The sequence below is a fragment of the Lactuca virosa genome, chromosome 7 (genome assembly GCF_052849685.1).
Source record: "Lactuca virosa cultivar CGN04683 chromosome 7, Lactuca_virosa_CGN04683_v6, whole genome shotgun sequence".
NCBI classification, from domain to species: Eukaryota; Viridiplantae; Streptophyta; class Magnoliopsida; order Asterales; family Asteraceae; genus Lactuca; species Lactuca virosa.
In genome coordinates, this window is record NC_136432.1 from 118,187,315 (window position 1) to 118,202,587 (window position 15,273).

Below are 15,273 nucleotides of genomic sequence, written 5' to 3' on the forward strand. Positions count from 1 at the left end.
AGAGAAGTATTGATTTAAGAGTACACACGCAGAGAGAAATAGAGAAGCATTCAAATATGTTAATCGATTCACAAAGAGAGTGCAATTAAACCTACCTGCAAACAATTCAAGCCGAAGGGAAGATGGTTGTCCTACGATTTTTTATGTATTTTTGTTGCTATCGAACGAACGGAGAGAAGGAGGAGTGTGTGGGCTGTTTTATCTCCTTTGTGGGTTGTGTGATATCTTTTTGGGCTAGTATACAATTTACTTGTTGGGTTAGTATACAATTTTTTGTTATGTGAACAAAATATGTAAAGTATTAGTTTTATTGGGCTTATTTTTGTTCAATTAATTGTCATGGAGTAATGCAAAGTGACCCTCAACATCTTGTTTTGTTTACGGAGTAAAATTAGGTTACAAAAAAGGCGGATTTAGGATTTTGCACTTACTACTGAGTACTGATTGATTCTAATTTTGTTTATTTGCTACAGAAAGATACAATTAATTAGAGTACATAACGTATAGCCCTAGAAATGGTTGGGATCGATTTAAAGTCGAATTAGAAGTTAAACAATTACATATACGTTTAATTGCTAAACAACCAAAACCTAGAAAAGACCTAAACAATAGAACGTCATTCTTAAACTCAAAGATGAACCTACCATTAATTAGAGTACATAATGTATTGCCCTAATATATAATACTAGTTGATTAAGATCATAGAGATAGAGAGGTAAGGGAATGTAATAAACATAAAATGCTAGTTAAATTATATATATATAATGGATTTATAAAGAGGTACACAACACAGTGGATATAGTAAGATTGCATTACACTTTTAAACTACAATTACAATTGTTGTGTTTGATATTTTTCAGGATATAGATAGAGGATCACTCGTTTTTTAACAACATGATGCTAAATCTTCGTTCCACCTGCAAGTATGTGTTCAGTTATTATCATATTAAACTTGTTTATTTTTTTGGTAAAAGTATTCTCCAATTTCAGTAAATTTGTATCTGTATTCTTTTCTCTCAACTCCACAAACAATTTACATATGAGAGTTTAGATGAGAAACATGGTGTGTCTCAACTACAGAATACAGATAAGCTCTCTTTCTTGAAAAGTAAGTTGTTTATTGTAATTACCATTTTGCCATTATAATGTTGAAAGGTATTATACTGGATACCCAAAGGATCTTGGGCCATCAAGGGTTGTTCATTTTACTTCAGAACGTGAATTTGTTCATCTTCTACATCAAGGTCACCGTGTGGTTGTTGCATTCACAATCAAGTAATTTAATATAATATATTATCCTTTTTCTTTTTTATGGTTGTTATTTTCTGTATTCTGTTTGTATTAATATATTTTTTTAATTTAACCCAAGTCAACTAAATCCTATGAAAATTACTCCATGACACACGCAGAGAAGTAATGCAGAGAAGTATTGATTTAAGAGTACACACGCAGAGAGAAATAGAGAAGCATTCAAATATGTTAATCGATTCACAAAGAGAGTGCAATTAAACCTACCTGCAAACAATTCAAGCCGAAGGGAAGATGGTTGTCCTACGATTTTTTATGTATTTTTGTTGCTATCGAACGAACGGAGAGAAGGAGGAGTGTGTGGGCTGTTTTATCTCCTTTGTGGGTTGTGTGATATCTTTTTGGGCTAGTATACAATTTACTTGTTGGGTTAGTATACAATTTTTTGTTATGTGAACAAAATATGTAAAGTATTAGTTTTATTGGGCTTATTTTTGTTCAATTAATTGTCATGGAGTAATGCAAAGTGACCCTCAACATCTTGTTTTGTTTACGGAGTAAAATTAGGTTACAAAAAAGGCGGATTTAGGATTTTGCACTTACTACTGAGTACTGATTGATTCTAATTTTGTTTATTTGCTACAGAAAGATACAATTAATTAGAGTACATAACGTATAGCCCTAGAAATGGTTGGGAGCGATTTAAAGTCGAATTAGAAGTTAAACAATTACATATACGTTTAATTGCTAAACAACCAAAATCTAGAAAAGACCTAAACAATAGAACGCCATTCTTAAACTCAAAGATGAACCTACCATTGATTAGAGTACATAATGTATAGCCCTAATATACATGACTAGTTGATTAAGATCATAGAGATAGAGAGGTAAGGGAATGTAATAAACATAAAATGCTAGTTAAATTATATATATAGAATGGATTTATAAAGAGGTACACAACACAGTGGATATAGTAAGATTGCATTACACTTTTAAACTACAATTACAATTGTTGTGTTTGATATTTTTCAGGATATAGATGGAGGATCACTCGTTTTTTAACAACATGATGCTAAATCTTCGTTCCACCTGCAAGTATGTGTTCAGTTATTATCATATTAAACTTGTTTATTTTTTTGGTAAAAGTATTCTCCAATTTCAGTAAATTTGTATCTGTATTCTTTTCTCTCAACTCCACAAACAATTTACATATGAGAGTTTAGATGAGAAACATGGTGTGTCTCAACTACAGAATACAGATAAGCTCTCTTTCTTGAAAAGTAAGTTGTTTATTGTAATTACCATTTTGCCATTATAATGTTGAAAGGTATTATACTGGATACCCAAAGGATCTTGGGCCATCAAGGGTTGTTCATTTTACTTCAGAACGTGAATTTGTTCATCTTCTACATCAAGGTCACCGTGTGGTTGTTGCATTCACAATCAAGTAATTTAATATAATATATTATCCTTTTTCTTTTTTATGGTTGTTATTTTCTGTATTCTGTTTGTATTAATATATTTTTTTAATTTAACCCAAGTCAACTAAATCCTATGAAAATTACTCCATGACACACGCAGAGAAGTAATGCAGAGAAGTATTGATTTAAGAGTACACACGCAGAGAGAAATAGAGAAGCATTCAAATATGTTAATCGATTCACAAAGAGAGTGCAATTAAACCTACCTGCAAACAATTCAAGCCGAAGGGAAGATGGTTGTCCTACGATTTTTTATGTATTTTTGTTGCTATCGAACGAACGGAGAGAAGGAGGAGTGTGTGGGCTGTTTTATCTCCTTTGTGGGTTGTGTGATATCTTTTTGGGCTAGTATACAATTTACTTGTTGGGTTAGTATACAATTTTTTGTTATGTGAACAAAATATGTAAAGTATTAGTTTTATTGGGCTTATTTTTGTTCAATTAATTGTCATGGAGTAATGCAAAGTGACCCTCAACATCTTGTTTTGTTTACGGAGTAAAATTAGGTTACAAAAAAGGCGGATTTAGGATTTTGCACTTACTACTGAGTACTGATTGATTCTAATTTTGTTTATTTGCTACAGAAAGATACAATTAATTAGAGTACATAACGTATAGCCCTAGAAATGGTTGGGAGCGATTTAAAGTCGAATTAGAAGTTAAACAATTACATATACGTTTAATTGCTAAACAACCAAAATCTAGAAAAGACCTAAACAATAGAACGCCATTCTTAAACTCAAAGATGAACCTACCATTGATTAGAGTACATAATGTATAGCCCTAATATACATGACTAGTTGATTAAGATCATAGAGATAGAGAGGTAAGGGAATGTAATAAACATAAAATGCTAGTTAAATTATATATATAGAATGGATTTATAAAGAGGTACACAACACAGTGGATATAGTAAGATTGCATTACACTTTTAAACTACAATTACAATTGTTGTGTTTGATATTTTTCAGGATATAGATGGAGGATCACTCGTTTTTTAACAACATGATGCTAAATCTTCGTTCCACCTGCAAGTATGTGTTCAGTTATTATCATATTAAACTTGTTTATTTTTTTGGTAAAAGTATTCTCCAATTTCAGTAAATTTGTATCTGTATTCTTTTCTCTCAACTCCACAAACAATTTACATATGAGAGTTTAGATGAGAAACATGGTGTGTCTCAACTACAGAATACAGATAAGCTCTCTTTCTTGAAAAGTAAGTTGTTTATTGTAATTACCATTTTGCCATTATAATGTTGAAAGGTATTATACTGGATACCCAAAGGATCTTGGGCCATCAAGGGTTGTTCATTTTACTTCAGAACGTGAATTTGTTCATCTTCTACATCAAGGTCACCGTGTGGTTGTTGCATTCACAATCAAGTAATTTAATATAATATATTATCCTTTTTCTTTTTTATGGTTGTTATTTTCTGTATTCTGTTTGTATTAATATATTTTTTTAATTTAACCCAGGTCAACTAAATCCTATGAAAATTACTCCATGACACACGCAGAGAAGTAATGCAGAGAAGTATTGATTTAAGAGTACACACGCAAAGAGAAATAGAGAAGCATTCAAATATGTTAATCGATTCACAAAGAGAGTGCAATTAAACCTACATGCAAACAATTCAAGCCGAAGGGAAGATGGTTGTCCTACGATTTTTTATGTATTTTTGTTGCTATCGAACGAACGGAGAGAAGGAGGAGTGTGTGGGCTGTTTTATCTCCTTTGTGGGTTGTGTGATATCTTTTTGGGCTAGTATACAATTTACTTGTTGGGTTAGTATACAATTTTTTGTTATGTGAACAAAATATGTAAAGTATTAGTCTTATTGGGCTTATTTTTGTTCAATTAATTGTCATGGAGTAATGCAAAGTGACCCTCAACATCTTGTTTTGTTTACGGAGTAAAATTAGGTTACAAAAAAGGCGGATTTAGGATTTTGCACTTACTACTGAGTACTGATTGATTCTAATTTTGTTTATTTGCTACAGAAAGATACAATTAATTAGAGTACATAACGTATAGCCCTAGAAATGGTTGGGAGCGATTTAAAGTCGAATTAGAAGTTAAACAATTACATATACGTTTAATTGCTAAACAACCAAAATCTAGAAAAGACCTAAACAATAGAACGTCATTCTTAAACTCAAAGATGAACCTACCATTAATTAGAGTACATAATGTATAGCCCTAATATACATGACTAGTTGATTAAGATCATAGAGATAGAGAGGTAAGGGAATGTAATAAACATAAAATGCTAGTTAAATTATATATATATATATAATGGATTTATAAAGAGGTACACAACACAGTGGATATAGTAAGATTGCATTACACTTTTAAACTACAATTACAATTGTTGTGTTTGATATTTTTTTCAGGATATAGATGGAGGATCACTCGTTTTTTAACAACATGATGCTAAATCTTCGTTCCACCTGCAAGTATGTGTTCAATTATTATCATATTAAACTTGTTTATTTTTTTGGTAAAAGTATTCTCCAATTTCAGTAAATTTGTATATGTATTCTTTTCTCTCAACTCCACAAACAATTTACATATGAGAGTTTAGACGAGAAACATGGTGTGTCTCAACTACAGAATACAGATAAGTTCTCTTTCTTGAAAAGTAAGTTGTTTATTGTAATTACCATTTTGCCATTATAATGTTGAAAGGTATTATACTGGATACCCAAAGGATCTTGGGCCATCAAGGGTTGTTCATTTTACTTCAGAACGTGAATTTGTTCATCTTCTACATCAAGGTCACCGTGTGGTTGTTGCATTCACAATCAAGTAATTTAATATAATATATTATCCTTTTTCTTTTTTATGGTTGTTATTTTCTGTATTCTGTTTGTATTAATATATTTTTTTAATTTAACCCAAGTCAACTAAATCCTATGAAAATTACTCCATGACACACGTAGAGAAGTAATGCAGAGAAGTATTGATTTAAGAGTACACACGCAGAGAGAAATAGAGAAGCATTCAAATATGTTAATCGATTCACAAAGAGAGTGCAATTAAACCTACCTGCAAACAATTCAAGCCGAAGGGAAGATGGTTGTCCTACGATTTTTTATGTATTTTTGTTGGTATCGAACGAACGGAGAGAAGGAGGAGTGTGTGGGCTGTTTTATCTCCTTTGTGGGTTGTGTGATATCTTTTTGGGCTAGTATACAATTTACTTGTTGGGTTAGTATACAATTTTTTGTTATGTGAACAAAATATGTAAAGTATTAGTTTTATTGGGCTTATTTTTGTTCAATTAATTGTCATGGAGTAATGCAAAGTGACCCTCAACATCTTGTTTTGTTTACGGAGTAAAATTAGGTTACAAAAAAGGCGGATTTAGGATTTTGCACTTACTACTGAGTACTGATTGATTCTAATTTTGTTTATTTGCTACAGAAAGATACAATTAATTAGAGTACATAACGTATAGTCCTAGAAATGGTTGGGAGCGATTTAAAGTCGAATTAGAAGTTAAACAATTACATATACGTTTAATTGCTAAACAACCAAAATTTAGAAAAGGCCAAAACAATAGAACGCCATTCTTAAACTCAAAGATGAACCTACCATTAATTAGAGTACATAATGTATTGCCCTAATATACATGACTAGTTGATTAAGATCATAGAGATAGAGAGGTAAGGGAATGTAATAAACATAAAATGCTAGTTAAATTATATATATAGAATGGATTTATAAAGAGGTACACAACACAGTGGATATAGTAAGATTGCATTACACTTTTAAACTACAATTACAATTGTTGTGTTTGATATTTTTCAGGATATAGATGGAGGATCACTCGTTTTTTAACAACATGATGCTAAATCTTCGTTCCACCTGCAAGTATGTGTTCAGTTATTATCATATTAAACTTGTTTATTTTTTTGGTAAAAGTATTCTCCAATTTCAGTAAATTTGTATCTGTATTATTTTCTCTCAACTCCACAAACAATTTACATATGAGAGTTTAGATGAGAAACATGGTGTGTCTCAACTACAGAATACTGATAAGCTCTCTTTCTTGAAAAGTAAGTTGTTTATTGTAATTACCATTTTTTGCCATTTTAATGTTGAAAGGTATTATACTGGATACCCAAAGGATCTTGGGCCATCAAGGGTTGTTCATTTTACTTCAGAACATGAATTTGTTCATCTTCTACATCAAGGTCACCGTGTGGTTGTTGCATTCACAATCAAGTAATTTAATATAATATATTATCCTTTTTCTTTTTTATGGTTGTTATTTTCTGTATTCTGTTTGTATTAATATATATTTTTAATTTAACCCAAGTCAACTAAATCCTATGAAAATTACTCCATGACACACGCAGAGAAGTAATGCAGAGAAGTATTGATTTAAGAGTACACACGCAGAGAGAAATAGAGAAGCATTCAAATATGTTAATCGATTCACAAAGAGAGTGCAATTAAACCTACCTGCAAACAATTCAAGCCGAAGGGAAGATGGTTGTCCTACGATTTTTTATGTATTTTTGTTGCTATCGAACGAACGGAGAGAAGGAGGAGTGTGTGGGCTGTTTTATCTCCTTTGTGGGTTGTGTGGTATCTTGTTGGGCTAGTATACAATTTACTTGTTGGGTTAGTATACAATTTTTTGTTATGTGAACAAAATATGTAAAGTATTAGTTTTATTGGGCTTATTTTTGTTCAATTAATTGTCATGGAGTAATGTAAAGTGACCCTCAACATCTTGTTTTGTTTACGGAGTAAAATTAGGTTACAAAAAAGGCGGATTTAGGATTTTGCACTTACTACTGAGTACTGATTGATTCTAATTTTGTTTATTTGCTACAGAAAGATACAATTAATTAGAGTACATAACGTATAGCCCTAGAAATGGTTGGGAGCGATTTAAAGTCGAATTAGAAGTTAAACAATTACATATACGTTTAATTGCTAAACAACCAAAACCTAGAAAAGACCTAAACAATAGAACGTCATTCTTAAACTCAAAGATGAACCTACCATTAATTAGAGTACATAATGTATAGCCCTAATATACATGACTAGTTGATTAAGATCATAGAGATAGAGAGGTAAGGGAATGTAATAAACATAAAATGCTAGTTAAATTATATATATAGAATGGATTTATAAAGAGGTACACAACACAGTGGATATAGTAAGATTGCATTACACTTTTAAACTACAATTACAATTGTTGTGTTTGATATTTTTCAGGATATAGATAGAGGATCACTCGTTTTTTAACAACATGATGCTAAATCTTCGTTCCACCTGCAAGTATGTGTTCAGTTATTATCATATTAAACTTGTTTATTTTTTTGGTAAAAGTATTCTCCAATTTCAGTAAATTTGTATCTGTATTCTTTTCTCTCAACTCCACAAACAATTTACATATGAGAGTTTAGATGAGAAACATGGTGTGTCTCAACTACAGAATACAGATAAGCTCTCTTTCTTGAAAAGTAAGTTGTTTATTGTAATTACCATTTTGCCATTATAATGTTGAAAGGTATTATACTGGATACCCAAAGGATCTTGGGCCATCAAGGGTTGTTCATTTTACTTCAGAACGTGAATTTGTTCATCTTCTACATCAAGGTCACCGTGTGGTTGTTGCATTCACAATCAAGTAATTTAATATAATATATTATCCTTTTTCTTTTTTATAGTTGTTATTTTTTGTATTCTGTTTGTATTAATATATTTTTTTAATTTAACCCAAGTCAACTAAATCCTATGAAAATTACTCCATGACACACGCAGAGAAGTAATGCAGAGAAGTATTGATTTAAGAGTACACACGCAGAGAGAAATAGAGAAGCATTCAAATATGTTAATCGATTCACAAAGAGAGTGCAATTAAACCTACCTGCAAACAATTCAAGCCGAAGGGAAGATGGTTGTCCTACGATTTTTTATGTATTTTTGTTGCTATCGAACGAACGGAGAGAAGGAGGAGTGTGTGGGCTGTTTTATCTCCTTTGTGGGTTGTGTGATATCTTTTTGGGCTAGTATACAATTTACTTGTTGGGTTAGTATACAATTTTTTGTTATGTGAACAAAATATGTAAAGTATTAGTTTTATTGGGCTTATTTTTGTTCAATTAATTGTCATGGAGTAATGCAAAGTGACCCTCAACATCTTGTTTTGTTTACGGAGTAAAATTAGGTTACAAAAAAGGCGGATTTAGGATTTTGCACTTACTACTGAGTACTGATTGATTCTAATTTTGTTTATTTGCTACAGAAAGATACAATTAATTAGAGTACATAACGTATAGCCCTAGAAATGGTTGGGATCGATTTAAAGTCGAATTAGAAGTTAAACAATTACATATACGTTTAATTGCTAAACAACCAAAACCTAGAAAAGACCTAAACAATAGAACGTCATTCTTAAACTCAAAGATGAACCTACCATTAATTAGAGTACATAATGTATTGCCCTAATATATAATACTAGTTGATTAAGATCATAGAGATAGAGAGGTAAGGGAATGTAATAAACATAAAATGCTAGTTAAATTATATATATAGAATGGATTTATAAAGAGGTACACAACACAGTGGATATAGTAAGATTGCATTACACTTTTAAACTACAATTACAATTGTTGTGTTTGATATTTTTCAGGATATAGATAGAGGATCACTCGTTTTTTAACAACATGATGCTAAATCTTCGTTCCACCTGCAAGTATGTGTTCAGTTATTATCATATTAAACTTGTTTATTTTTTTGGTAAAAGTATTCTCCAATTTCAGTAAATTTGTATCTGTATTCTTTTCTCTCAACTCCACAAACAATTTACATATGAGAGTTTAGATGAGAAACATGGTGTGTCTCAACTACAGAATACAGATAAGCTCTCTTTCTTGAAAAGTAAGTTGTTTATTGTAATTACCATTTTGCCATTATAATGTTGAAAGGTATTATACTGGATACCCAAAGGATCTTGGGCCATCAAGGGTTGTTCATTTTACTTCAGAACGTGAATTTGTTCATCTTCTACATCAAGGTCACCGTGTGGTTGTTGCATTCACAATCAAGTAATTTAATATAATATATTATCCTTTTTCTTTTTTATGGTTGTTATTTTCTGTATTCTGTTTGTATTAATATATTTTTTTAATTTAACCCAAGTCAACTAAATCCTATGAAAATTACTCCATGACACACGCAGAGAAGTAATGCAGAGAAGTATTGATTTAAGAGTACACACGCAGAGAGAAATAGAGAAGCATTCAAATATGTTAATCGATTCACAAAGAGAGTGCAATTAAACCTACCTGCAAACAATTCAAGCCGAAGGGAAGATGGTTGTCCTACGATTTTTTATGTATTTTTGTTGCTATCGAACGAACGGAGAGAAGGAGGAGTGTGTGGGCTGTTTTATCTCCTTTGTGGGTTGTGTGATATCTTTTTGGGCTAGTATACAATTTACTTGTTGGGTTAGTATACAATTTTTTGTTATGTGAACAAAATATGTAAAGTATTAGTTTTATTGGGCTTATTTTTGTTCAATTAATTGTCATGGAGTAATGCAAAGTGACCCTCAACATCTTGTTTTGTTTACGGAGTAAAATTAGGTTACAAAAAAGGCGGATTTAGGATTTTGCACTTACTACTGAGTACTGAGTGATTCTAATTTTGTTTATTTGCTACAGAAAGATACAATTAATTAGAGTACATAACGTATAGCCCTAGAAATGGTTGGGAGCGATTTAAAGTCGAATTAGAAGTTAAACAATTACATATACGTTTAATTGCTAAACAACCAAAATCTAGAAAAGACCTAAACAATAGAACGCCATTCTTAAACTCAAAGATGAACCTACCATTGATTAGAGTACATAATGTATAGCCCTAATATACATGACTAGTTGATTAAGATCATAGAGATAGAGAGGTAAGGGAATGTAATAAACATAAAATGCTAGTTAAATTATATATATAGAATGGATTTATAAAGAGGTACACAACACAGTGGATATAGTAAGATTGCATTACACTTTTAAACTACAATTACAATTGTTGTGTTTGATATTTTTCAGGATATAGATGGAGGATCACTCGTTTTTTAACAACATGATGCTAAATCTTCGTTCCACCTGCAAGTATGTGTTCAGTTATTATCATATTAAACTTGTTTATTTTTTTGGTAAAAGTATTCTCCAATTTCAGTAAATTTGTATCTGTATTCTTTTCTCTCAACTCCACAAACAATTTACATATGAGAGTTTAGATGAGAAACATGGTGTGTCTCAACTACAGAATACAGATAAGCTCTCTTTCTTGAAAAGTAAGTTGTTTATTGTAATTACCATTTTGCCATTATAATGTTGAAAGGTATTATATTGGATACCCAAAGGATCTTGGGCCATCAAGGGTTGTTCATTTTACTTCAGAACGTGAATTTGTTCATCTTCTACATCAAGGTCACCGTGTGGTTGTTGCATTCACAATCAAGTAATTTAATATAATATATTATCCTTTTTCTTTTTTATGGTTGTTATTTTCTGTATTCTGTTTGTATTAATATATTTTTTAATTTAACCCAGGTCAACTAAATCCTATGAAAATTACTCCATGACACACGCAGAGAAGTAATGCAGAGAAGTATTGATTTAAGAGTACACACGCAGAGAGAAATAGAGAAGCATTCAAATATGTTAATCGATTCACAAAGAGAGTGCAATTAAACCTACATGCAAACAATTCAAGCCGAAGGGAAGATGGTTGTCCTACGATTTTTTATGTATTTTTGTTGCTATCGAACGAACGGAGAGAAGGAGGAGTGTGTGGGCTGTTTTATCTCCTTTGTGGGTTGTGTGATATCTTTTTGGGCTAGTATACAATTTACTTGTTGGGTTAGTATACAATTTTTTGTTATGTGAACAAAATATGTAAAGTATTAGTCTTATTGGGCTTATTTTTGTTCAATTAATTGTCATGGAGTAATGCAAAGTGACCCTCAACATCTTGTTTTGTTTACGGAGTAAAATTAGGTTACAAAAAAGGCGGATTTAGGATTTTGCACTTACTACTGAGTACTGATTGATTCTAATTTTGTTTATTTGCTACAGAAAGATACAATTAATTAGAGTACATAACGTATAGCCCTAGAAATGGTTGGGAGCGATTTAAAGTCGAATTAGAAGTTAAACAATTACATATACGTTTAATTGCTAAACAACCAAAATCTAGAAAAGACCTAAACAATAGAACGTCATTCTTAAACTCAAAGATGAACCTACCATTAATTAGAGTACATAATGTATAGCCCTAATATACATGACTAGTTGATTAAGATCATAGAGATAGAGAGGTAAGGGAATGTAATAAACATAAAATGCTAGTTAAATTATATATATATATATATAATGGATTTATAAAGAGGTACACAACACAGTGGATATAGTAAGATTGCATTACACTTTTAAACTACAATTACAATTGTTGTGTTTGATATTTTTCAGGATATAGATGGAGGATCACTCGTTTTTTAACAACATGATGCTAAATCTTCGTTCCACCTGCAAGTATGTGTTCAATTATTATCATATTAAACTTGTTTATTTTTTTGGTAAAAGTATTCTCCAATTTCAGTAAATTTGTATATGTATTCTTTTCTCTCAACTCCACAAACAATTTACATATGAGAGTTTAGACGAGAAACATGGTGTGTCTCAACTACAGAATACAGATAAGTTCTCTTTCTTGAAAAGTAAGTTGTTTATTGTAATTACCATTTTGCCATTATAATGTTGAAAGGTATTATACTGGATACCCAAAGGATCTTGGGCCATCAAGGGTTGTTCATTTTACTTCAGAACGTGAATTTGTTCATCTTCTACATCAAGGTCACCGTGTGGTTGTTGCATTCACAATCAAGTAATTTAATATAATATATTATGCTTTTTCTTTTTTATGGTTGTTATTTTCTGTATTCTGTTTGTATTAATATATTTTTTTAATTTAACCCAAGTCAACTAAATCCTATGAAAATTACTCCATGACACACGTAGAGAAGTAATGCAGAGAAGTATTGATTTAAGAGTACACACGCAGAGAGAAATAGAGAAGCATTCAAATATGTTAATCGATTCACAAAAAGAGTGCAATTAAACCTACCTGCAAACAATTCAAGCCGAAGGGAAGATGGTTGTCCTACGATTTTTTATGTATTTTTGTTGCTATCGAACGAACGGAGAGAAGGAGGAGTGTGTGGGCTGTTTTATCTCCTTTGTGGGTTGTGTGATATCTTTTTGGGCTAGTATACAATTTACTTGTTGGGTTAGTATACAATTTTTTGTTATGTGAACAAAATATGTAAAGTATTAGTTTTATTGGGCTTATTTTTGTTCAATTAATTGTCATGGAGTAATGCAAAGTGACCCTCAACATCTTGTTTTGTTTACGGAGTAAAATTAGGTTACAAAAAAGGCGGATTTAGGATTTTGCACTTACTACTGAGTACTGATTGATTCTAATTTTGTTTATTTGCTACAGAAAGATACAATTAATTAGAGTACATAACGTATAGTCCTAGAAATGGTTGGGAGCGATTTAAAGTCGAATTAGAAGTTAAACAATTACATATACGTTTAATTGCTAAACAACCAAAATTTAGAAAAGGCCAAAACAATAGAACGCCATTCTTAAACTCAAAGATGAACCTACCATTAATTAGAGTACATAATGTATTGCCCTAATATACATGACTAGTTGATTAAGATCATAGAGATAGAGAGGTAAGGGAATGTAATAAACATAAAATGGTAGTTAAATTATATATATAGAATGGATTTATAAAGAGGTACACAACACAGTGGATATAGTAAGATTGCATTACACTTTTAAACTACAATTACAATTGTTGTGTTTGATATTTTTCAGGATATAGATGGAGGATCACTCGTTTTTTAACAACATGATGCTAAATCTTCGTTCCACCTGCAAGTATGTGTTCAGTTATTATCATATTAAACTTGTTTATTTTTTTGGTAAAAGTATTCTCCAATTTCAGTAAATTTGTATCTGTATTATTTTCTCTCAACTCCACAAACAATTTACATATGAGAGTTTAGATGAGAAACATGGTGTGTCTCAACTACAGAATACTGATAAGCTCTCTTTCTTGAAAAGTAAGTTGTTTATTGTAATTACCATTTTTTGCCATTATAATGTTGAAAGGTATTATACTGGATACCCAAAGGATCTTGGGCCATCAAGGGTTGTTCATTTTACTTCAGAACATGAATTTGTTCATCTTCTACATCAAGGTCACCGTGTGGTTGTTGCATTCACAATCAAGTAATTTAATATAATATATTATCCTTTTTCTTTTTTATGGTTGTTATTTTCTGTATTCTGTTTGTATTAATATATATTTTTAATTTAACCCAAGTCAACTAAATCCTATGAAAATTACTCCATGACACACGCAGAGAAGTAATGCAGAGAAGTATTGATTTAAGAGTACACACGCAGAGAGAAATAGAGAAGCATTCAAATATGTTAATCGATTCACAAAGAGAGTGCAATTAAACCTACCTGCAAACAATTCAAGCCGAAGGGAAGATGGTTGTCCTACGATTTTTTATGTATTTTTGTTGCTATCGAACGAACGGAGAGAAGGAGGAGTGTGTGGGCTGTTTTATCTCCTTTGTGGGTTGTGTGGTATCTTTTTGGGCTAGTATACAATTTACTTGTTGGGTTAGTATACAATTTTTTGTTATGTGAACAAAATATGTAAAGTATTAGTTTTATTGGGCTTATTTTTGTTCAATTAATTGTCATGGAGTAATGCAAAGTGACCCTCAACATCTTGTTTTGTTTACGGAGTAAAATTAGGTTACAAAAAAGGCGGATTTAGGATTTTGCACTTACTACTGAGTACTGATTGATTCTAATTTTGTTTATTTGCTACAGAAAGATACAATTAATTAGAGTACATAACGTATAGCCCTAGAAATGGTTGGGAGCGATTTAAAGTCGAATTAGAAGTTAAACAATTACATATACGTTTAATTGCTAAACAACCAAAACCTAGAAAAGACCTAAACAATAGAACGTCATTCTTAAACTCAAAGATGAACCTACCATTAATTAGAGTACATAATGTATAGCCCTAATATACATGACTAGTTGATTAAGATCATAGAGATAGAGAGGTAAGGGAATGTAATAAACATAAAATGCTAGTTAAATTATATATATAGAATGGATTTATAAAGAGGTACACAACACAGTGGATATAGTAAGATTGCATTACACTTTTAAACTACAATTACAATTGTTGTGTTTGATATTTTTCAGGATATAGATGGAGGATCACTCGTTTTTTAACAACATGATGCTAAGTCTTCGTTCAACCTGCAAGTATGTGTTCAGTTATTATCATATTAAACTTGTTTATTTTTTTGGTAAAAGTATTCTCCAATTTCAGTAAATTTGTATCTGTATTATTTTCTCTCAACTCCACAAACAATTTACATATGAGAGTTTAGATGAGAA